General features: G+C 42.5%; 1 long non-coding RNA gene across 1 annotated transcript; it reads right to left on the bottom strand.

Annotated features, from left to right (window-relative positions):
* Positions 1-25,888, bottom strand: LOC141582435 (uncharacterized). Its single transcript, XR_012515274.1, has 3 exons — positions 25,702-25,888; positions 3,786-3,893; positions 1-2,414 (listed from the first exon to the last, which is right to left on the bottom strand). It is a non-coding gene; the product is annotated as an uncharacterized LOC141582435 (long non-coding RNA).
* Positions 25,889-26,162: the final 274 nt, after the last annotated feature.

The following is a 26,162-nucleotide window of genomic DNA, read 5'->3' as shown; positions in this document are numbered from 1 at the left end:
TGTACATATTTAAATGCTTCTATAGAAAAAGAGAAAAATGTAAAATCAATTTTCTAAGTTACCATCTTAAAATGCTACGGAAAGGCAAGCCAATTAAATACAAATCACACAGAAGATAAAATAAGTACACAGTTGGTTCTTTAAGCAGACTAAATCAGTTGATTAACCCTTAGCAATTCTCCCCAAGAAAAAAAGAGAATACAAATGACCAATATCAGGAATAAAAGAGAGTATATAAGTACAAACTCTCAATATATCAAAATGATTTTTTTAATTTTGAAAAATTCTACTGCAATAAATTTCACAGCTGAGATAAAATTATCAAATTACTTTAAAAAGTTATTATAACTTTGCAGAATAAAATAGAATATTCAAATATCCCTATGTGAACATAGACACAAAAATCTTTGTACAAAATATTAGTAAATTGCTGTGCAGAAGCTCTTTAGTTTAACTAGATTCCATTTGTCAGTTTTGTCTTTTTTTTGCCATTGCTTTTGGTGTTTTAGTCATGAAGTCTTTGCCTATGCCTATGTTCTAAATGGTTTTGCCTAGGTTTTTTCCTAAGGTTTTTATGGTTTTAGTTCTTATTTTTAAGTCTTTAATCCATCTTGAGTTAATTTTTATATACAGTGTAAGGAATGGGTCCAGTTTCACTTTTCTGCATATGGCTGGCCAGTTTTTCCAACACCATTTATTAAATAGGGAATCCTTTACCCATTGCTTGTTTTTTTCAGGTTTGTCAAAGTTCAGATAGTTGTGGATATGTGGCATTATTTCTGAGGCCTCTGTTCTGTTCCATTGGTCTATAAATCTGTTTTGGTACCAGTACCATGCTGTTTTGGTTACTGTAGCCTTGTAGTATAGTTTGAAGTCAGCATGATGCCTCCAGCTTTGTTCTTTTTGTTTAGGATTGTTTTGGCTACACAGGCTCTTTTTTGGTTCCATAAAAATTTAAAGTAGTTTTTTCCAGTTCTGTGAAGAAAGTCAGTGGTAGCTTGATGGGGGTAGCATTGAATCTATAAATTACTTTAAGCAGTATGGCCATTTTTCACAATATTGTTTCTTCCTATCCCTGAACATGGAATGTTTTTCCATTTGTTTATGCCCTCTATTTCCTTGAGCAGTGGTTTGTAGTTCTCCTTGAAGAGGTCCTTCACATCCCTTGTAAATTGTACTCCTAGGTATTTGATTCTCTTTGTAGCAGTTGTGAATGGGAGTCCACTCATGATTTGGGTCTCTGTTTATTTTTGATGTATAAAAATGCTTGTGATTTTTTACATTGATTTTGTGTCCTGAGATTTTGCTGAATTTGCTTATCAGCTTAAGGAGAGCAGAGTGAACAGGCAACCTACAAAATGGGAGAAAAGTTTTGCAATCTACCCATCGACAAAGGGCTGATATCCAGAATCTACGAGGAACTTAAACAAATTTACAAGAAAAAAACAACCCTAGCCACTAGCATGACTAAAATTAAAAATACTGACAATCTTAAACTTAAGCTAGAATGTGAAGCAATAGGAATTCTCATACATTGTTGGTAGGAATACAGAATGGTACAACTACTTTAGAAAATGATTGGCCTGTTTCTTATAAACAAATATATGTGAATTATACTTCAGTAAAGCTACTACAAAAAGAAACATGAAAAGAGTTAAATATATACATATCCACCCCATAATCCAGCAATTCCACTTGTAGGTGTTTATTCAAGAAAATGAATACACATGTTCCCAAAAACACTTATACACAAATCCTGATAGCAGCTTTCATTATTATAGCCCCAAACTGGCAATAAGCCAAATGTCCTTCAACAGGAGAATAAAGAAAGTGTAATTATGAGGAGGCAGTAGGGAGGTGGCTGGGGTATGAAGGCTGGGGGATTGGTCAACAGATCAGGCCTCTCGGAGGTTCTAAAATCTCAAAAGTCTTGGATTTGAGGAATTCCAAAATTTCCCCCAGGAAGCTGCATAAAAATAAATGGGTTCTTCAGACACAGCTCAAACTTCTTTCAAACATCCCCCAAACTGACAATCGAGAGGCACAAATATGAAGGAGTTCACCATTTCCATGGATTTCTTCTGCCCTCACAATGAATCTCATCTGTGGAATTCACCGCCCAGATCTTTCTGATACTTGAAGAATGAAAGGAGAATCTGGAGGCCTCATTTTCTGACTCAGAGAAAGGGTTAAAACCATTTTTCCTTTTCCCTGCAGGTGCCCCCTCTGGGGCAAATGAACTCAGCTTTTCCATGTTTAGACCAAACGCCTTAAATTCCTTCCTGGCAGGTGTTCATGTATGTGAGCAAGTTGGATTTTGAAAGCATTTTCTGCCACAAGTCTCAGCCCAGCAATTTAGGTTGCACGTTGGAAGTCCCAGACTAGCCAGTGCCGTCTCGCCAAGGCACCACAAGCTGCAGCAGATGAAAAAGGCAAGTAAGATAGCGTGGAATTCAGAATCAGAAAAACCCGGCTTCAAATTCCAGCATTGCCACTCTGTAGCTGGGCATCTTTGGACACATCACCCAGCTCCCTGAGCCTCAGTATCCTCATTTGGAAAACAGGTATAATAACGCTTTTCTCACCAGAATGTTTGAGGATCTGACAAGATGTCACATGTCAAGTGTCTGGCTCTTAGTTGGTATTTAATAAATGGTTGTGTGTTAGGCTGGGTTCTTGATTGCAAGCCATGTGGTAATCAAGTGGAATTTATTGGAAGGCTATCAGGGGCTAATAGAATTGGCAGAGAAGAGTGACGAAGTCTGGAAAATGGCCAGAAACCAAGGGCTTGCCAGAGAGTTAAGCAACAGGGGCCTTAGCAAGGTCACGAGAATGGGTGGCCAGCACACCACCACTGCCGCTGGCCTGGAGAGCCTCTAGCCATTCCTCCCAGCCCCAAATCTCTCATTCAAGGGTCCAAGTCCTGGAGAGAACATGTGGCTACCCTAGCCTGGATTATGTATACACCCTTTGGTTGCAGCTGGAGCAGAGAGGGAAAGAACTGGGTGTTTGTGCTTCTGTGTAGGGGGCAGGTGCATCACCTACTCTCCCGTGACTGCGCACAATGGAGGGTGGGTCTCCAGAGGGGATGGAAGTGCTGCTGGCCACTGAATAGTCCCAAGCCCACAAACGCTCCCTGCAAATGCTACTATGCAAATCCACGAGAGAAGGCAGATGCGTCTTGATAAGACCAGAGCAGTTACATGGTGTGGAGGAAAAGAGTGGGCTTGGGTTTCTGGCAAGCTCCATCTGTAAGGGTTAAAATCACCTGAGGTGAGAGACTCTTAAGAGGAACAGTGTTTGAGCCTCCACTGGTACTGTGTGACTTTGCGCAAGTAATTTCAGCTCTCTGAGCTTCCAAGCTGTGAAGACCCAGGCAGACGATACACCTAGAACACGCCTGAAATGAGAGCGGGCACGTGGCAACCACTTGGGAAGAGCTAGCTATGGTGATTACAGTGTCTTCTGCATGGAGAAGAGCACCGGCTTCTCCTGCATCTGGGGGTTGGGGAGGGTAGTAAAGTGGAGGAGTAGAGGCAGTGAACATGGTGAGACTGATGTGTCTGGGGAAGTAAACAAGTTTCTCAGGGAGGCTCAGCCCCCTGCGAAGGGAGCTCAGTCCAAGCTCCTCTGGGGCTTCCAGCAATAACACACTGTTATGAACAACTCCGAGAGCCTGGCACATGAATTTCTCCCCTAACATAAAGATGTCTCTGAACCTAAAATACTCCCCCAAATCACACTTTCTGTCCTCGGAGGTTTTCCAGGGACATTGAGCAACTTACCTATTTTGCAGCTTGGAGCTTCCCATTCCACCCACTTGTGACTCTGCTGAAATGTCAGAGAAACCTCTGCCCAGCTTCACGTAACCCGAGAGTTGCCAGGACAGCACCCTACGGAAAGAGATTCTGGTTCAGAGAAAACATTTGAGACAGAGCAGACATACACATGTCTCTTTCTTTTTTCTGGAAGATGATTTTTCACAGTGAACCACAAGATCCTTTTTCTAAATGAGAAAATAACGGCTTGTACGTAGCAATTAAGAGTCATCTACTCCTTAGTAACTCCGCAGCATTAATCAATCACCTATTCTACACAGCTCACCACCTTTCACACCTTTTGAGGGATGATGGGGAAACACCAAACAAACATAGGATTTGGTTGCCACCCGTTTTCTCCGGGGTTCCAGGTTCCCACCTTCACTGATTCCTAATAACGTAACACAGTGCTGACCTTATCACATCCTCATCACATTTCCCTAGAAACCCTTGATTGACTCTCCATTACCTTCAGGGGCCTCTTAGCACCATGTACAAAGTCTTCCAGGCCTGGCAGCCGCCCACTTCTCCAGTCTTGCTTATTTCCCCATCCCTCATTTCTTCTGCTCTCCAGCCATTCACTCATTCATTTTCCATTCATTCATTCCTCAAATGCTTACTGGGCAGCCACACCAAGTCAGATACTATGTTAGCTGCTAGAAACACAGTGCACAGTGGGGGGCAAGACAAACAAGAGCCTTTCTCTTTGGAAGCTTACGTGCTAGGGAATGTCAATAACAATGAGGCAAAGGAAGAAATGAGAGTGAGAAGGGTGGCAAGGAAAATGCCACATGGAGATGTGACTGGGAGTGTATGGGAGGGGGCACGTGCCTTTAATTGGGTGGCCAGCGAAGGAAGGCATGAGCGGAGAACCAGCCACTCCAAATATCTTGCAGTTCCATGATCATCCCACGTTTAGTCTCTCCTCTGCATATGCATAAGTCACTGCCTCCTCCAGAACGCCCGCTCTACCCTTAGCCCCTCAACTCCTCATCGACCTGTAACCCTGGCTCAGTTTCATCTCCACATGGAAGCCATTCCCAATCTACCAAGTCTGGCTTGGGCACCCCTTCTCAGTGCTCCCCAGATTCCCTGAGCATTAGTGCCCACTTCACACCTACTCCACCCCCACAACTCCCAGCATCAAGAGAGCAGGCCCCACAAGTCACCCTGGCTTCACGGGAAGTACCTGGGAAGGGGAGAAATGCTAAATTGGGATTGGAGAGCACCCAGTTGGGGTCTGAGCTTGGTGAACATCAACAATCTTTTCAGCAATTTTTGTTCGATTAAATCCCAGAGGACATTTTTTCCTCCAACTCTTTTTCCTTTAGCCTTTAAGCCATATGGTTCTGATTCATTTATACTTAACTAATTATAACATTGGTTTTGTTAGAGCTGTTTGATGTCTGTGAGTCTTCTGAGGCGTTTCATAGAATTTTCTAACTCTTTTTGCTCTGAAACTCAAAGTGGTCTTTTGCCAGCTGTAAACAGCGCCAGAAGGTTACGGTTTGGTCTTAGTTTGGTCACTAGGACAAGGCCCTGTGGTTACAAGGCCTCTGAATTTGGCAAAATGTATTTTTTGATTCCCAGTGAAATTCTAAAAAGGTTCTTAGAAAAATAATGAGACAAGAAGACATAAATAAGACAAGCAGCTCTGGAGGGAGGGCCCTGCCTTTAGAGAATCCCCTGCTGGGGTCCTGGCTTCCGTCCACCTTCCCCATCCTCCCAACAGCAGCTTGTAGTTGGGTCACTCAATCAAGTCCTGAGGGATTTCACTTTGCAATCCCAACCCATCTCCAGGATCTTAGAAAGTGGCATTTCTGTAAACAGGTAGGATATTACGGAGATGCCAGTGTTCCTGCCAAGTTGGCAACAAAGTAGGTCTATTTTTGTTATAGGAGATGGAAGGAATTGAAACAAGCTGAGGGCCCATGGTGTTTCAGGCCCTTTGCAAGGATAAGGGTGGACAAAGATGAAGAAACACAGCCCTTGCCTGCAGGGGTTTAGAGTCTAGTGTTCCTGTAATGTGTAATAGCAATACCTTTTATTGACCACTTATAATATGCCAGGCTCTACACTAAGTGTTTCCAGAATACTATTTCAGCTAATGTTTGTGGTACTTGCCTTAGTCCATTTTCGGTTGCTTATAATAGAATATCTGAAACTGGGCAATTTATAAAGAGAAGGAATTTATTTCTTACCGTTGTGGAGGCTGAGAAGTCCCAGGTCGAGTGGCCACATCTGGTGAGGGCCTTCCTTCTAGTGGGGACTCTCTGCAGGGCCCCAAGGCAGCTCAGGGCATCACATGGTGAGGTGGCTGAGCTTGGTAGTTTGGGACCCTCCTCCTCATATGAAGCCACAGTCCCACTCCCATGCCCACTCATTAACCCATCCATCCATTTATGAGGGCACAGCACTCATGACCCAATCACCTCTTAAAGGCCCCACCTCTCAATACTGCCATATTGGGGATTAAATTTCAATATGAAATTTGGAGGCGACAAACATTCCAGCCATAGCAGTACTTGTGATATCTCCCACTGGCCCATGAGGAAAGTGAGCCTCCAAGAATTCAAGGGACAAACTGCTAAGCAGGAGAATTGGAAGTGGAACCCAAGTCAGCCTAACCTCGAAGACCGCAATGCATGGAACATGACTAGATGCTTATAGAGACCCATGGATTCTGAAAAGGTGCATACCGAGAATCAGACCAAAGATCATCAATGCAAAGGTCAAAGAACAAGGCATGAGGCAGTGGGTGGAGGGAGCAATAGACAGAGAAATTAACTAACATCATTGAAGACCTGCTTCACACCAGGCCCAATAACCCAACAAGGTCAGCACTATTTCTAGCCTCATGTTTGTAGATGAGGAAACTGGGGGTCAGACTGGTGAGGTCACTTGCCTGACAGCCAGAAAAGAGGAACTCAAGAGTTTGGACCCTGTTCTGTCTGGCTCCAAAGTTCTCTTCAACATACAGGTGTGATCTGCCTTCCCCATGGGGTTAATGATAAAATCACAACTTCCCCCATTCAGCTAAAAATCTCCATAAAACATAAGAGTTCAGATGAAATCAAGAGAAGGTCTATTTAAGACAAGTGACATAAATGCTAAACAGGGGAAGGAACTCTGCCCTGAGAAGGGCTGAAGTAATGGAAACAGGATTGAGAATGATGAACAATGCTAAAGATGTATGAAATGCAATACTCCCAAACAGTCTATGTGCAAAGTCCTCAACAAAAGAACGAGGAGAGGCCAGGCCTGGTGGCTCATGCCTGTAATCCCAGCACTTTGGGAGGTTGAGGTCGGTGGATCCCTTGAGGTCAGGAGTTCAAGACCAGCCTGGCCAACATAATGAAACCTCATCTCTACTAAAGATACAAAAATTAGTCGGGCATGCTGGCAGGCACCTGTAATCCCAGCTACTTGGGAGGCTGAGGCAGGAGAATCGCTTGAACCCCAGAACTGGGGACTGCAGTGAACTGAGATTGCGCCACTGCACTCCAGCCTGGGCGACAGAGCAAGATTCTGTCTTTAAAAAGAAAAAAAGAATGACGAAGGAGCAGACAATGGCCAAATCTGGATGTAAGCTGAGAGAATAGAAAAGTGAAACCCTGAGTCCAAAATGTACCTAGGTTGGTCAAGGGAGAAGGGAATTTGCCAATGGATGGCAATTTCCTGTTTCTTTTCTAAAGAAAAAGAAGGGAATCTTTACAGAGGTCTGCCAAGGCACAACTGTTTTCAAACAGGTTTATCTCATGTAGCCATTTTCTTATTTAATCTTTACAGAGTCTTTAAAAAATTAGCTCAATTCTTATCTACATGTCACAGAAGAGAAAAATAAAAGCTTGGAGACATGACTTTCCCAAGGCCACAGACCTTGAAAGTAAAAATTGAATTATCCTCACTGATGCCTTCCAGTTGCAATCAGAATAAAACATCAGCGTCATACCAGGACTCATCTGTGATACAGGTCCTACTAACATCTCTGACCACATCTTATTTTTTATTTTTTATTTATTTGAGACGGAGTCTCCCTCTGTTGCCGAGGTTGGAGTACAATGGCACGATCTCTGCTCACTGCAATCTCTGCCTCCCGGATTCAAGCGATTCTCCTGCCTCAGCCTCCCAAGTAGCTGAGATTACAGGCACCCACAACCACACCCGGCTAATGTTTTGTATTTTTAGTAAAGATGGAGTTTTGCCATGTTGGCCAACCTGGTCTTGAACTCTTGACCTCAGGTGATCCTTCTGCCTTGACCTCCCAAAGTGCTGGGATTACAGGTGTGAGCCACTCTGCCCAGCCATCTCTGACCACATTTTAAAACTCTCTTTTTCTTACCCTAAGTGTTCCAGTCACAAGATCATTTTTAGTTCCTCAAATACACTGTTTCATTTCCAACTTGGAGCCTTTAGACATGCTGTTTCTCTGCCTACCAGCATGATCCATCTGGATCCTTTGGTCAAGCTTTAGCTCAAATGACATCTCCTCCCAGGAGCCTTCCCTGAATGCACACTCTGCAATGGGCCCTCCCACAGCTGTCTAGGACAGCCGCCCATCTTTCATCACTGACCATGGTTAGAGTAAATGGGAGTGTCTTCTCGTCCACTGTCCATCTTCCCACTTAAGCCATAGCTCCATGAGAGTAGTTTGAGCCTCTCCATGAAATGTTCCTCACTTTGACTCACTGACAATTAGGTATGGTTCAAATAGAGCCTTTCTTTCACACAAGAGATGTCAACCACAGCTCTGCCACCCCACAGCTCCTCCTGAAAAGGAAGCCTTAAGTGGGCCGTGGGACAGCACAGCTGATTGGATACTGTGTGGCATCAGACCTACCCAGGACCCCAGGCACAGCTATTGCAACCTGAGATGACAGCAGACCTAGGAATCCACAGACCGACCAGCAACCTGAGATGTGTCAGGAAGGGATGAGCTGGGCTAATTCTATTCCTCCTTTGGGAGTTTCCAATGAGAACTGAAACAGAAAGGATATTACGTGCTGGAGTCAGGGCCATGGTGGACCGTCTGCTCGTGGAGATTCAAGGGAGCAGAATTCACGAGTCGGCAGAGGCCCTGGTGAATGAAACTGAGACAGAGCGAACAAGAGCAGAGAGAAACAGAACTGCAACAGAGACACAAGAGCCTCCGGCTCCCGGGCTGTCTCAGTTCCTGCCTGAACTCCAATTCCAGTTCCCATCAGGGGAACTCCTTCAATGAGTCTCCCTTTCCAGGAGACAACTAACAGTTGCTTGCATCCAAAAAAAAAGCCAAACTGAAGCAGTCTCCAAGCCAAAGTTATATACCAAACAAGTGTTTGAGCTTGTGGTGGGAGGGTGGGGATGCCAATCTGCTACAAACATGGAAATAGCAAATCGTTTTTTTCTAGCACAATTTGTGCTGCAGTCAGTATCTTTCAGGTGTATCAGTCCTGATTGTTCCCATTCCAGCAGAGAGGACTGGCTTCAGGAACTGATGGATCCAGGTGCTCACATGTGTCTTCTGTCATCCCTCTGCCTCAGCTTCTCAGAAAGCCTTTCACATTGAGTGGACCCAGGAGCCCTCCAGCAGGAAAGAAGTTGTCTTTCCCAACAGTTCCACAAAAGTCCCAGGACTGCAGATCATTAGACAACTTGAACTTTGGTCTGATGAGAACACTCTGATTGGTCAAAATTAGATCATGTGACTATCCCTAACATGTGGGTGGGAAGTGGGGAGAGAAGAGAGGAGTCAGTCTCCCCAAACACATTAAGAGTGGAGTTGAGGTGATTTCCCCAAAAGAAAAATTGGGGTGCTGTCACCAAAAGAAGAGAGGATGGATACTGAGCAGGCAAAATCCCCAAATGTCACCGTATGGAAGTAGAATCCACTTGAGGCATAGGCCGCTCAGGGAGAAGACCCTTAAGCTCCTTCTCCAGGAGGGTTACCTGATTATAAGAGGAGGCTGGTAGCCACTGAGTCTGCATGAAAGCTTTTCCTAGGCCTGGTCTTTGGGGCTACAGCTTTATCCTAGAGCATGTTTATTTGAGGAACATGGGCTCCTTGAGAAGCACTGGAAACAATCCAGGGGACAGAGTGGCTTCTAAATAAAACAAATCCTAGCCTGGAAGTTCGGATCTCTACTCTGCCACCTACCAGCTGGGTTGACCTTGGGCAAATCCTCTCACCTCTCTGCGCTTTAGCCTCCTAATCTGTGAGATGTGAGCAACAGTACTTACCTTGTATGTTTGCCACAGGGATTCAATTAATTTAAATAGGTAGAGGACTCGGGGCAGTGCCTAGGACAACGTTTCACTCAGGGATGGTGATGATTATGATGATTATAATGATGATGATGATGATAATGGAAAAGAAGAGAGAGGAGGAAGAAGAGATAATCATGATTTTGGAGGTGGACTCCAATCTTCAGAATCAGAAGCTCAAGGTTGGAAAAGACCTTAAGAAATCACCCAGCCAATTCCCATGATCCCACACCAGACCCTAAAATCCAGGATTTGACTTTGCTCTAGTTGAGGAAACTGAGAATGAGATTGCCCATTGCTGCTCTTTTAGCCAAAGAAGTGGGAGAGATGGCCATGAAACCCAAGACAATTAGCTTCAAAGCCTGGGCTCTCTTTTACCAGAACCTTCTGCCACGAGGCACGTTGATGACTTCCATGGTATAGAATGAGGAACTCAGGACCTCCAGACAAGTCATCCATGACTGTGTGACTTTGCACTCATGCACTGAGGAGGAAGTCATTGCACTGTGGGACCCTCACCTCTTTTTCTTTGGGCTTTCTTTCTACCCTCAGTGAGCATCAAACCAAAGAAAAGCTTCTTCTTGAAAAAAAAAAAAAAAAAAACACACACACAAATCATAAGAGCCACCAATATTTCAAAAACAATTTCACATCTGCACTGAAACTCCTATACTTACAAACATTCACAGATAAGAACAAAGCCATGCACTGCAGGAAAACTAGGCCAGCTCCACCCACTCCCCACAGACGGTGTGCAGCAGTCATGTGCATCCATTTTAGTCTTGGTTATCGTGTTAGTCATTAGTGTTGGCCCATGAGCTGTTTAAAGAAGTGTCTTCTTACCATGAAAAGAAGAAAGTCAAAGTAAAAACATCTTTGGATACATTTCTGAAGAGCAGAAAAGCACCAAGTGGAGCCAGAATCAATGCCAGCACATCACTGGTCCATCTGTGAAACTCAACTCTATACAGACATGCATACTGTAGAGGCTTAGAAAGAAATAGTCTTAAACACAGCCCTTTGGACGTGATGTATTTGTACACGAATGATTTCTAAATTTCTATCAGCAAAAACAACGCTGAGCATTATCTTTAATGCTTTTATTTTAAGCAATGAATGGTATTTTCTAGAATGACCCTACTTTGGCAGTTGACCAGACTAAAGTGACTCTCACCATGGCAGACATGGTGAGTTGCTTATTCAACAGCTTTTCTCCTACACTCTTCCTTCCTGGTGAATTTTCTCTCCAGTAGTAGAAGTTGGAAATGGCAGATATTTTCCCTTTCCCTTGCATATGTAGTGCTGACCAATGGAAATATAAGAAGAAATCTCTAACCTTACAGACTCCTCAATTAAAGAAATTGATGCAGGAGGAAAGGCCTTGTACTTCCTGGTTTGGATACTGTCCAGTGAAGGTGCGATGCCTGGAGCTACCACAATTATTTTGTAGCCATGACGTGACAAGTCTAAAGATAAAAAGTAACAGACTATGGACGGCAGAGCTGAAGGATGAAAAGGCATTGACTTCTTGATGACAAGATTGAGCCACAAACCAACCCCAGCACACCTGCTCCATACTTCTTGTTATTTAAGAGGATAAAGGTATTTGATAATTAAACTACTTTTACTTGAGTATTCTGTTACTTGTGGCTGAAAACATTCCAACTAATATGTTCATAAAAACTTTCTATATATGTCTGAGCTGAGACAGAGAGAGGGCCAGTCTGCCTAGCTCAGGTTTGTACCACATTGGCCCCACCTCTTGGCCACCACTGACTGGACCAGGGATGGACTCCTTCAAACTGAGTTCATCTGAGACTCTCTGTTGGGAATTGAGGATTGGGATTCAGAGACCATTAGATGGCTTCTGCATGTAACTTTGGGAGCTATGTGCACAGAAAGACATGGAAAGCCCATGTGTGGGCATGGAAGAAGAAACAGAGAAGATAGACGGATTGGCTTCAGAAAGGAAGAGCAAGATGGAGTACATAGTTGCTTGGTGACGCCGACCTTCCATTTCCTGATTCTGGACCCTTGTGACTTTTCATCTTTATTTTTCCGCTTTGGGGTCCCGCGAAAGACTTCTATATCCTTTGATTAAGCTGCTTTGAAATAGGATTCTCTTTATTTCAAACAGCCTTTGGCCAGGCTAGGGTGGAACTTACATCTCCTGACTTGATGCTGCACCCTGCTACCTGCCAAAACCACAACGCATATTTATCGAGTAGTTGCCAAGTGCCAGGAACTCTTCTCAAGCACTTCTCATGTGTAATTTTTAATGCTCACAACAATCCTATGAAATAGGTCCCATACTAGCCCCCATTTTGTGAAGGAGGAAACTGAGGCACAGAGATTTTACATAAATTGCCTAAAACCACACAGCCAGCGTGCGTCTGATCTAGGATTTGAACTCTAGAGCTCAAGCTTGTCACTACTTTGTTTTCCTACCTCCCCTCCCTGCCCCTCCTCCCCTCTCCGCTACCCGATGGAGATGGTTCAGTGAGTGCATCTGAACCATCTCCTGACTTGCTACAGCCCTCATAATACTTTGTATGCACCTGGGAGCCCCAGATGCTTTAGCTACTTACTGCCTGAGGAATCCAAGAGGGCTTCCTGAAAGAGGTGCTATTTGAGTAGATTATGTAAAGATGAATTGGAGTTTGCCAGACAGTGGAAGGAAGAGGAAGAGTGCCTTAGTCCATTGGGACTGCTGTAACAGAATCTCGTAGACTGGGTGGCTTATAAACATCAGAAATCAATTCTCATAGTTCCAGAGGCTGGAAATTCCAATGTCAAGGTGCTGGCAGATTCACTGTCTGGTGAGGACCCCCTTTCTGGTTCATAAATAGACATCTTGTCACTGTGTCTCCACATGGTAGAAGGAACAAGGAAGCTCTCTGGGGCCTTTTATTTATAGGGCACTAACCCCATTCATGACGGTCATGCCCTCATGCCCTAGTCATTTCCCAGAGATCCACCTCCAAAAACCATCACACTGGGCATTAAGATTTCAACCTGTGAATCTGCAGGGACATAAATATTTTCTATAGAGAAGGGCAAAATTGCCAGAGTTCATAGTTGCAAGTATAGGTGCTGACTCCGGCTCTTTTAAACAGGAAAATAATTCATTAAAAGGATGGCAGAAGCTCTCGAAACTGCTGGGAGGGATGAATAACGACATTCTAGGCAAAACAGCCGAGAGCATTGCCCTAAAGCATGTCACAGAACTGATCCAGTGAGGATATCACTGCCACCACCCACCCCCAGCACGGGACACCACAGCTTCCACCACCAGAGGGGTTCCCCACGTCCCTACTATTCCATTTCAACAGCTCCTGATGTCAAGCCCATGCCAAGCACATCTGATTAGCAGAGTCTGGGTGACACGCCGCACCTTAGCTGCAGGACCGGATGAGAAAGGTGGTGTTGGGATTCTGAGCTCTTATTCCCGGGAACGGACTCTGCACTCACCAAGTCTCATAGGAAGGGGATTTGGTTGCTGGATGCCCAAAGACAATGGCAAGTGTCTACTACAGGGGGCATTTAAGGTGAAGGGAACAAATCGTGCAAAGGCACAGAAAGCAGATGCTTGTGTTGGCTCGGAGAATGAGGTGGTCGCTGCGTGCCTTGGAGTATATACTTAGTGCTGAATCCTGCCTCCCGAATTGCTGTTTGGACCGCTTGCCTTTGCATTTCAATGTCTACTGTCTGCAAGGGCAGACGCTGTTCCTGACAGACCTCAGAAGGCCTGGAGGGAGGCCTCATGCCCCAGCAAGGGTCAATCGCAGCTGAGAAGGAGGGGGTAAGAGCGGTAGAAGGACAGCAGTCGGGAGAGAAGGAGGAAGGGGAGGACATGCCCAAGTATAAAGCCATCACACTCCTCCAGCCGGAGTCCTGGCTTGTGGCCACCATGCAGGATCCCTTTGTCCAAGGCCCAACTCCCCAGACGAGCAAGCTCGCTGAAGGAGCCCAGCCTTCATGGAAGGTCACCCTTGCTCAGAAAACCTAACCTTTCCCAGAAGACACCAAAGTCCTGCTGAGAACAGTTCTTCTTAAAGGGCCAGCTGCCTCAGGACCAGTCCTTTCAGGCCAAGGCCTTCTCTCGTGCGATCCTCAGGAAAGGGGTAGTGACATTTTCTCTAGCTCCCCATTCCTCCACCAGCCGTTAAACAACCTGGCTAGAAATCCTCCCCCGGGCTCTTGTCCACAGAAAGCCAAACTGAACTAGCATCCGATGGTGGCAGCAACATAGCCAAAGCCCCAGCTTTCTGCTGGAAAGACGTGAGGTTGCTCCAGCCAGGGCAGTGACCCGTCCGGCCTCTGCTCGTCCTCCCTGCCTTGGATGGCAGCAGCCATGGGGCTGGTTCTTGGAGATGCTGAGGGACAAATATCAGACAAGGTTGGAGAGAGTGGGGATGACCAGAGAAGGAGGCCTGAGTTCAGGGTATTGGCCTTCGTCCCTGCAGCCACTTGACCCCAGCTACTCCTTGTCCTGGTGCCCTGCCTTCGCTTCTGAAACAGCAGTCTGCACAGTGGCCTGAGCCAGACACCAGAAGCCACTCTCAGCTCCTCCCTCTTCCGCAAACCCAATACCCAAACGCCTCTCGCTCCCCTCGGTTTCCTCTGCCATCACCCCTGTCCAGACCAACCCCAAAGGCCCTGTACATGACGCTGTGGCCTGAGCCACTTTCTAACCTTCCCTGTCTTAGTCCCTCTGGCTCCCCTTCTGGTGCCCAGACCTCCAGCCAAATAGCTGCCCCCAGTGGCCTCTAGTTTTGCCATCTCTAAATTATCACCTGCATGGTCCCAGAAAGGTGGGCAGTGTTTCCTGTGGTCCTAACAGAGTGGTCTGCCGAGGGAAGCTCTGAGATGTCTCTTTACTCACCTTAAGGTCTCAATTCCCAGCCTGAGGCAATTTTACCAACCCAGGAGACATTTGGCAATGTCTGGAGAGCTTTTCGGTTGTCGCACCTCGGAGAAGGATGCTGCTGGCCTCTAGCGCGTAGAGGGCAGGAATGCTGCTAAACATCCCACAGTGCACAGGACAGCCCCCGACCGTGAGGCATGATCCCACCCCAAATGCCAGCAGTTGAGAAACCTCACATGAAAGTGAAACTGTTCAACTCACATCCCGGTGGCCCCTCCTAGGCCTCCCAGGGACTGCCACAAAGGTTTGCCCACCACCACCCCAATCACCCCGTCTCAGGCCCTGAGTGTTCCTCCTGGGCCAACACCCATGAATTGCAGACCTGGACGTCCCCTCGACGCGGGAACACTGATGTCCCAGCCCCCAGCCTCACTGCTTAAAGGGCCAGCAGTGGGGAAGACATGAGACCCAGTGACCTCTGACCATTCAGAGACTGGCCTTTCTCCAACGAGACAGGAGAGGTGCCTTCGCTGGTGCCAAGAAGAAGGGCCAGGCAAGGGCCTCTCCCTGGGAGTCACTCTGCTTTGGGGGAAAAAAATATGCTAAACAACAGCAAAGCCTGAGTCATTCCTTCTGTCTCACAGGGCCCAGTGTCACACTCACTGCCAGGAGGGTTAGCCAAGGCTGGGGCTGCAGATGGCTGGGTTTCAACGCAGGGAACTGGGACAATGCTGGCCAGAGCCACCTCCTAACCTTCCCTGCCCTATCCCCTCTGGTTCCCCTTCAGGCGCCCAGCCCTCCAGCTAAGAGGCTGACCCCTGACCCTGCCTTCCTGCCTCCAGGCCTTTGCTCACAGCAGGCCCTCCCGCTGGAAGGCGTGACCTGTGCTAATTCTACACATGCAGATCCTGCCTATTAGGTGCCACCAAAGAAGGCCCCTGTGTCAGCTCCACCAGGAGACATCATAACATTTTGAAGATATACATTCCACTTGGTTTCTAGTTACGACTGTTCATACATCACCCTCTCCTAAGGGACAGTGACATTCCCAAGGGCAGAAGATGTCCTATTCCTCTCTTAGTCATGGATTCCTAGTGCAGGGCTAGGGCCACAGGAAGTGGGCAAGTGAAATAAATATGCCGCCTCAACCATGACCCCTCCTTCCTTCTGCTTAGCCTTGTCATGAGCTCTTCCCTCTCTTCCCTCTGCCTGGAACACTGTTCCTACCACCCACCACCACGGTCCGTCTCCATACTGGCTTAACAGAGCCGCTTCCCTGAAGGGGCCTCCCCAGTTCCCTGGCCCAGGTAAGTCCCCTGCAACATGAACCAATAAAAGCAGTGCATCTTTTTTTTTTTTTTTCATAGCTTTTGACATGTTGCAGTTAGGCACTCATCTAACCACCCTCTACTTAGGAAGTTTCCTGGATTAAGAAACTCTCTCTAGTATTGCCCTCTGGGTAACATAAAACTGATGCCCAGAGCAAGCTGAGTGCTCACACCTGCCAGGTCTCAATGCTCTTCCTACTGGGCCCCCTTCCCAATCACAGTCCCCTTCCCTTCATCTTTTTTGGCAGAGCACATATCCCTATAAAGAGGCTGAAAATGCCAGTCACCTGCTTTCCCAGACTCCCTTGCAGCTGAAGCACAGACATGTGACCAATCCTAGCCAATGGGACCAGAGGAGGAGCAGCTGGGGGCTTCTGGGAAAAGTTTCTTTTCTCTCTTTTGTGTTGGGTGCAAGTCTGTCCACTTGTAACAACTGCTAGATGTAGAAGCCATTTTGCACCATGAGCAGAGACATTCTGAATTTGCTGCAGATGGCAGAAAGAAGTCTATGGAAAATACCTGTGACCTTGAGGGTGCTGCTGAGCTACTGCAGCATCTCAAGGGCTTCTCCTCTAGATATCTTCCCACAAAAACTAATAAATGTCCTATCGGGTTAAGCCAGTGTTTTGCACACTCCGGGTTGCACCCCATTAATGAGACATGAGATTATATTAGTGGGTTGTGACTAGCATTTTTAATAGAATTAAAATAGGGAAGAATAGACAAAAATAAAAAATATTAGGTAGCATCACAAAAAGTAAAGGTAAGTGCTGCTTACAAAAATTTGCTTCAGTTTATACTCTATGCATGTGGATTTGCATATGTGCTAAGGGACAATTTAAAATGTGTATTTTTACTATGCACTGAGAGTTTTTCGAAAGCAATGCTTAAAACTCGTTTCATTTGAAGATTCTGTTCCTTGCAGCCAAATGCATTATGTCCCATGGAGGTACCCTTTAGCATGCCCATCAACTTCCACTCCCAACATGTGAGTTGTTTACTGACCAAGAGATCATTACATTTACTGTCTAAATTGTTTATGGCAGTTGTACTCAATACTGTCATTACATAATTTAATTAAATATTATGCAAACAAATGCAAAATGAGCATTAAAGAAACATTACTGTTTCCAACTTGACCACTTTGGAAAGAGTCAATCTAGGCAAGTCTCAGAAAATTATATCTGTTGGATGGAGGTGAGGGAAAAACTCCAAACAACCAGCAACAAGAGCTATAAAATTTTAGAAAGATTAGGCACTTGTATTAACTTATACATATTTTGTTTCACTTTAAAGAAAGTGGTTGTAGATCCAAGATGGCTGATCACTAGCAGCTCCGGATTGTAGCTCCCACTGAAAACACAAAGAACGAGAGGACGCCATACCTTCACATGAATTCTTGTTGCTCGCGCACCGGGAGATTCCTGGCGGAGGAGCCCCACGGGTCGCCAGCGCGACTCTCGGGACCGGCGAGGCGGTTTTGCCGGCGCCTCGGAGCGTCGGTTCTTGGTGCAGAGTCAGAGAGGCACCATCCATCTTGATGCCGCTGATTTGGTCGGCACAGTGGGTTGCTCAGATTTCGGCGCTGAGAATCAATAAGTTGGACGTCCACTCAGAAACCCAATTACAAAGACGGTAATTATAAAGACCACAGATGGATAAATCTACAACGAAGGGAAGAAAACAGCCAAAAAAGGCTGAGAATACCCAAGATCGGAACGCCTCTCCCTCACCAGGGGATCCCAGTTCCTCATCAGCAACGAAACAAGGCTTGATGGAGAACAAGTGTGTTCCAATTACAGAAGCAGGCTTCAAAATGTGGATAATAAGAAACTCCTGTGAATTAAAAGAACTTATGCTAACACAATCTAAAGAAACTAAGAACTTTGAAAAAAGGTTTGACGAAATGTCAACAAGAATACAAAATTTAGAGAGGAAAATAAGCGAATTGATGGAACTGAAAAACACAATACGAGAACTACGTGAAGTATGCACAAGTTTTAACAGCCGAGTTGATCAAGCAGAAGAAAGGATATCAGAGGTCGAAGACCAACTCAATGAAATAAAACAAGAAGACAAGATTAGAGAAAAAAGGATAAAAAGGAATGAGCAAAGTCTCCAAGAAATATGGGACTATGTGAAAAGACCTAATCTATGCTTGATAGGTGTACCTGAATGTGACGAAGAGAATGAATCCAAGCTGGAAAATATGCTTCAGGATATTATTCAGGAAAATTTTCCCAACTTAGTAAGGCAGGATAATATTCAGCTCCAGGTAATACAGAGAACACCACAGAGATATTCCTCAGGAAGAGCAACTCCAAGGCACATAATCGTCAGATTCACCAGGGTTGAAATGAAGGAGAAAATACTAAGGGCAGCCAGAGAGAAAGGTCAGGTTACCCACAAAGGGAAGCCTATCAGACTCACAGCAGATCTCTCAGCAGAAACCCTACAAGCCGGAAGAGAGTGGGGACCAATATTCAACATCCTTAAAGAAAAGAACTTTCAACCAAGAATTTTACATCCAGCCAAACTAAGCTTCATAAGTGAAGGAAAAATAAAGTTTTTTGTGAACAAGCAAGCACTCAGAGAATTCATCACCACCAGGCCTGCTTTACAAGAGCTTCTGAAAGAACCACTACACATAGAAAAGAACAAACAGTATCAGCCTTTCTAAAAAATACCAAAAAGTAAAAAACATCAATATAATAAAGAATTTACATCAACTAATGGGCAAAATAGCAAGCTAATATTAAATGACAGTATTAAACTCACATATATCATTATCAATTCTAAATTTAAATTGACTAAATTCCTCAATTCAAAGACAAGCAATTTGGACAAAAAACTAAAACTGTATGCTGCATCCAGACCCATCTCACATTCAAGGATACACAAAGACTCAAAACAAAGGATGGAGAGAGACTTACCAACCAACCAGAGAGCAAAAATAAATAAATAAAAAGCAGAAGTTACAATTTTTGCCTCTGATAAAATAGTATTTAAACCAACAAAGATCAAAAGAAGCAAAGAAGGACATTACATAATGATAAAAGAATTAATGCAACAACAAGAAGAGTTAAAGGTCCTAAATATACACGCACCCAATACAGGAATACCCAGACATACAAGACTTATAAAGAGACTTAGACTCCCACACAATAATAATGAGAGACTTCAACATTAATATTAGACAGATCAATGAGACAGAAAATTAATAACGATATCCAGGACTTGAACTCAGATCTGGAACAAGTAAACGTAATTAACATTTATAGAACTCTCCACTTTACACAAAATATACACTCTTATCAGCACCACATCATATCAACTTAGAAGTTTAAACGAAATGTTGGGTGGCTCCTTGTTTGTTATTCTCTTCCCTCATTTTCTTTCATGTCTCCATTATTAAGGACAATTATAGGCATACCCATATTTAGACTGCATTCTAGCCCGGGCAGCAAAGCAATACCCCCATTCTCTCTCCCTCTTCCTCTTTCTCTTTCTTCCTCTTCTTTATTCTTTTTCTTATTAAAAAAAATTTTTTAATAGCAAAAAAAAAAAAAAGAAAGTGGTTTACACGATAAAAAGTATATAGAACTTTATTCTGCAAACTCAGATCCTACAAAAAGACACTTTCCTACATCATAATATTGTTGGCTGAATGTATATGTGAATATTTTCAGTAAAAATAAACTGTGTAAGTTGTATAGGTATTGTTTTTGTAATTTTGTATTGTAATCAAGTTTTTTTAAATTGACTGCCTACCTTTCCATATCATATTTCACAGGGAGCTCTGCATACAGTTGTATAGCGTCTCTATTCTACGATTGATTATAAACTCCACAAGAGCAGAAAACAGGACCATCTTGTTCATCACTTTATACTCTAGCACAGTATTGGGTACATAAAAGATTCATAATAGATATTATTCAAATGGTAATTAACTAAATAAATGAACAAGCAAACCCACTAAGTATTATCTCACTTGACCCTCAAAAAAGCCTTGTCAAATAGGGAGGGCTTTTATATTTGTATCCTAAAACTGGAGAGAAATTAATTGTGGTTCAGAAAAGCAAATTGACTTCAGTCGCACTACTAGTACCAAGAATCCGCCACCCACCACCCACTACCTGTAAAGCCAAGCCTCCAGAATTCTTAGCTCCTGGGATTACTCTGCTGCAAGAAGGTTGTGACATGAGGCCATGATATTACCAAAGATTTCTTATTGCATTTTCACTCCCAGTGCTTTGATTTTGAAATTTATTTGGAATTCTGCAGATAATTCTGAGTTTTGTGAGTTGTATTAACATTTTGGGTGTTACTGGTGAAGTTTTATCAGGGAGTCGCTGTTTTTGAGTGTGAGTCTACAGCCAGAGGCCAGTATTTGTACCCCCGGATAATGTTTCCAATTTTATGGTAGGAATTGATGGGAAAAGATTATTTTTGGCAGAAGGTCACATCTCTTCAGTTAAGTAAAAGAATCCTGATTCTGAATAATCAAACAATTTACTACCAATTGTCAAGTAGCATTAAAGATTTTTATGTCCTCAGTTTAGCTTTATGCTTGAACTTTCTTGTGCACCTTCCTTTTTTATTCTAGGATAAAAGAAAACATATAATAAAATTCTAAAGTCTTTTTATTCATGTGCATATGCTCAAAACTGTGTCAAGGCATGAAGTAGTCTTCTAGGGTATGGGACAAGTTCTATATCTTGACCTGGGTAATGGTCACCCAAGGTATAACCATTAAAAGGTCATTGAGTCACATAAAACCCATGTGCTTTACTGTATACAAGAATGTACCTAAATGAAAAGATTTTTTAAAATGTGTCTGGCTTTAATCTTACAGAGAGCTGGAACATGATAAATGTAATTATTATATCCTATAGCAAATCAGTTCAAAGCTACAAACTTTAATTAAGGGCTTACTATGTACAAGGCACTGTGCACCATGAATAAGACAGATTGTAATGATGATACTAATTATAAATGATTCTTGAGACAAGATGAGCCCTCAAGAGGTGTTTGTGGAATAAAAGAATAAATTAATCACTATCCCAGATAGAGGGCCTAATTTTATTTTATTTATTTATTTTTTGAGATGGAATCTCACTCTGTTGCCCAGGATAGAGTGCAGTGGTATGATCTTAGCTCACTGCAGCCTCCACCTCCTGGGTTCAAGTGATTCTCTTGCTTCAGCCTCCCTAGAAGCTGGGAATGCAGGCATGCACCACCACACCCAGCTAACTTTTGCATTTTTAGTAGGAACAATATCTCACCATGTTGGCCAGGTTGGTCTCAAACTCCTGACCTCAAGTGATCTGCCCACTCCACCCTCCCAAAATGCTGGGATTACAGGCATGAGCACCCAGCCGAGGAGCTAATTTTAAATAGGAACAGAGATGTACTGTGTCCTGATACTGAAAAAAGGAAGATAATGATAAGTGAATAAACTGATATTCACCAAGAACGGTCCTAGGAAATGATAAATCCCTCTGTGAATAGCTGGTCTTATCTCTAGAATATCAGCATTAAGTCTTTTACTCAGAAAAAATTAATTTGGCAACTCCTATATTCCATGCATCAAGCCTAACAATAGAGACAGCAGTGAACAAGCCATCCACAGAGGGGAGTGGCAGGAGATGAGGGGAGAGGAATATAAGGTGGATCCTATACAGCAGTGAGGAAGTTACTGGATACTTAGCCAGGTACTGATTGGAAGGCAGAAATAAGAGCACAGAGAACTGGCCAGAAAAAGGAAAAAGTGAAAGTCAGACAACAGTTGTAGATTTCTCTTTTGAAAATATTGCAGGAAAAGAGAAAGATATTGGATGGTAACTAGAAAGAGGAAGTGAAACAAAGATTATTTTATAAAATCTGAGTGACTTGATCATGTATAGAGACTGAGGAAAAATTGAAAAGAGAAGGGATTGAAAATTTAGGGGATAGATGAGAGGTGGCTGCTGAAACAGTGCTGGAGAAATTGGAAGAAGAAAGGAAAGGAAAGCCTTTCATCAAGGCTTAGATCACTTCTCACCAGGTGATTGCAACAGACTTTTAGCTGGCCTTCTTGCTCCTACTACTCTCTCTAATCCATGCCTCTCAAGTGGCCATGGTGATCTTCCTAAAATGTAAATCCAAACATGTCACACTCCTGTTGAAAACTTCCTAAGCCTTAATTCACGTTGCATAAAATCCAAATTTCTTACCATTAACCTCAAAGCCTGAATTGGCCCCAGCCTCCTCCTCTAACCTCATCTCTTTTTGTCTCCTCCTTCTCTTACTGTGTTCCACTCACATTGACCTGACCTCAATTCTGAAATTGGCCAGTCTCTTTCCTGCCTCAGAACCCAACTAAAACAATTATTACATTAAATGTAAATAGACCAGAAGACCCACTTCTGGAATGAGAAAAAAAGGACCTCCCAAAGCTTCTATACAATGAAAGCAACAAGAACACTGGCATAAGTTGTCAAAACCAACATTTCATAACACTGGAAATTAACTACAGGCTTACAACAATTCAAAGAGAGAATCTTAAGAGCAGCAAGAGAGAAATGATATCATGTACATGGGAGCCTCAATAAAATTAACATCGGATTTTTCATCAGAATCCACGAAAGCCAAAAGACAGTGGGATGACATATTTAAAGTGCAAAAAAAAAAAAATATCTGTCAACATAGAATTGTGTATCAGCAAAACTGTCCTGCAGAAATGAGGGAAAAATTAAGACATTTCCATAGAAACAAAAGTGGAGGGAGTTCATTACCACTAGACCTGCCCTACAAGAAATACTGAAAGGAGTCCTTCAAGTTAAAATTAAAGGACACTAGACAGTAATTTAAAGCTGTATGAAGAAAAAGAGATCCCTAGTAAAGATAAATACCTAGATAAATATAAAAGCCTGTATTATTGTATTTTTGGTTTGTAATGCCAATCTTTATTTCTTACAGGATTTAAAAGGCAAATACATGTTTTAAATTATAAATTTATGTTATTGGGAACACAATGTATAAAGATGTAATTTATGACAAAAACATAAAGGGTAGGAGATGATAAAGAATGCAACTAGAGATAATAAAAAAATTCAGCAAATGTGTAGGACACAGGATAAATACACAAAAGTCAGTTATGTTTCTGTACCTCTGCAATGTACACTCTGATAAGGAAATTTAAAAATCAATTCTACTCTAAATAGTATTTAAAAGAGTAAATTATCTAGGAATACATTTAACTAAAAAAGTGAAAGTCTTGTACACTGAAAACTATAAAACATTGCTGGAAGAAATCAAAGAAAACTTAATAAATGGAAAGGCATCTTGTATTAATGGCTAGTGTGGCTTAATATTATCATGTCAATACTACCCAAAGGCCAAAGTAATCTCCAGAGCCAACACAATCCCTAACAAAACCCCAATGCCCCCTTTTTTTTTTTTTGCAGAAATTGAATAACCAATCCTCATATACTTCTTTTTCCAATCCTCATATTCATAAGAAATTGCAAGAGGCTCTGAATAGCCAAAATCATCTTGAAAAGAACAAAGTAGGATTTATCCCCCTGGTTTCAAAATTTACTGTAAAGTTCCAGTAATTAAAACAATGTGGTACCTGTATAGGATAGATATAGAGATCAACGGAGTAGAATAGAGATCTTGGAAATAAACCCATAGAGCTAACGTCAAATGATTGTTTGACAAGAGTGCCAAGTCCATTCAAAAAGGAAGAACTGTCTCTTCAAAAAATTATTCTGAGCCAACTGCATTTTCACACCTGAAAGAATGATCTTGGATCCCTACCTCACATTATATACAAAAATGCACTCAAAATGAATCAGAGATCTAAATGTAAGAGCTAAAACCATAAACGTCTTTGAAGAAAACAGGGGTAAATCTTCACAAACTTGGACTTGGCAATAGATTCTTGTATAACATCAAAAGCATGAAAAACAAAAGAAAAAATAGACAAATTGAACTTTATCAAAATTAGAAACATTTATGCATCAAAGGACATTATCAAGAAACTGAAAGAAAACCTGCAGAATAGGACAAAATATTTGCAAATCACATATCTGATAAAAGTTTAATAATACCCAGAATATACAAAGAACTCCTAGAACTCAACAATAGCAAAAAAAAAAAAAAAAAAAAACTGATTTAAAGTTTTACTTAGTTTTGATCTTAATCCTGATAGTCAATACCGTCTTGCCACATTTTATTAGTGGGGTTGAGAAATGTATTATTTGTTCATTGTTTTGCCCCTTCCCTCCAGTATTAAACTGTGAAGTTTGTGGCTTCTTTAAACCCTGGGTGAATCATAGTTTAGTTTGCACATCCAGCTAATTAGTTTCTATACATTTTGTTTGATTCTCTTTCCTCTTCTCTCAGGCTTTTACAAATATATATATATATATTCCAAATATATATATATATATATTCTTCTGAAAATATTTTTGAGGTGCAAGTTTTTTCTCTTTTATCAATGGCCACAATGCCGAGATTCAATCACTGCAAGAAACACCTGACTATAAAAACCAAACAAAAAAATCCCAAAAGGCTGTTTTCCAAACATCTCTGGGCAAGTTACCTAACAGTTAAATGCCAGTTTCAGAAAGATTTATCATACATTCTGATTCTCTGTTCATCTCTTTCCTGTCTTTCTTCAAGAAGGAAGTTAATCTTAGTGATCTCAGCTTATGCATTAAGCAGAAAACAATAATAAATGTGTAGAATTCATATTTTTCTAAAGGGAATTTAAAACCTGCTGCTACATGTTATGTGCAAAACTGGTTTGTGCCACACGAACAGAGAATTACAGTTTGGTTTTGGTGCCTTTTTTTCTCTCTGTATTCAGTTGTATAAAGTTTCCAAATTCAGAATAAGAAGAAAGCTGTTCTGCATCAAACCATCTAAGCAATCAATGTTATATTTTAAAAGTGGCAGATTGCCAGCCTAAATAAATAAATAAAAATTGGCAAAGAACACAAATACATTTCTCCAAAGAAGATATACAAATGGCCGATAAGCACATGAAAAGATGCTCAATATCAATAGTCATTAGAGCAACACAAATCAAAGCCACAGTGAGGCACCCCTTTTCATCTATTATGATGGCAATAATCAATAAAATGAAAAATAACAGGTGTGACAAGGATGTGGAGAAATTGGAACTCTCCTACACTGACAGTGGAAATGTGAGAGTACAACCACCATGGAAACAGTTTGATAGTTCCTCAAAAAGCCAAACATAAACATCTTTATATTTGACCCAGCAATTCTACTCTTAGGTAGATACTCAAAGATTGAAAACAGATTTAGAAACTTGTATGTCAATGTTCATCAACATTATTCACAACCGACAAAAGGTAGAAACAAGGCATGTGTCTGTCAACAGACAAACAGATACACAAAACATGGTACAGCCATACCTTGGAATACTTACTGTTCAGTCATAAAAAAGAATGAAGTTCTGATGCACGCCACAACATGGATGAACCTTGAAAACATTATGCTAAGTGAAATAATCCAGGCACAAAAAAACAAATACCACCTTATTCCATTTATATATATGAGGCATCTACAATGGGAAAAGTCATAGAGACAGAGAGTAAAACAGAGGTTACCAGGGATTGGTGGGGATGAGGGAATGGGAAGTTGTTGCATAATGGTTGCATAGTTTCTGTTTGGGGTGATGGAAAATTTTGAAAATAGATCATGGTGATGGTTGCACAACATTGTGAGTGTAATCAATACCATCGAAGAGTATGCTTGAAACCCATTAAAATGGAAATTTTTATATTATATATTTTTAACTACAACAAAAATATTTTAGAAATCTTCCTATTCACACACAAATATGTATTATTCATCCCCACACACCACATCTCTCAGTTCATCAATCAA

This window comes from Saimiri boliviensis, chromosome 20, assembly GCF_048565385.1.
Source record: "Saimiri boliviensis isolate mSaiBol1 chromosome 20, mSaiBol1.pri, whole genome shotgun sequence".
Classification (NCBI taxonomy): Eukaryota; Metazoa; Chordata; class Mammalia; order Primates; family Cebidae; genus Saimiri; species Saimiri boliviensis.
Note: the sequence above shows the minus strand (reverse complement) of the source record. Positions and strands in the feature narration are given on the sequence as shown.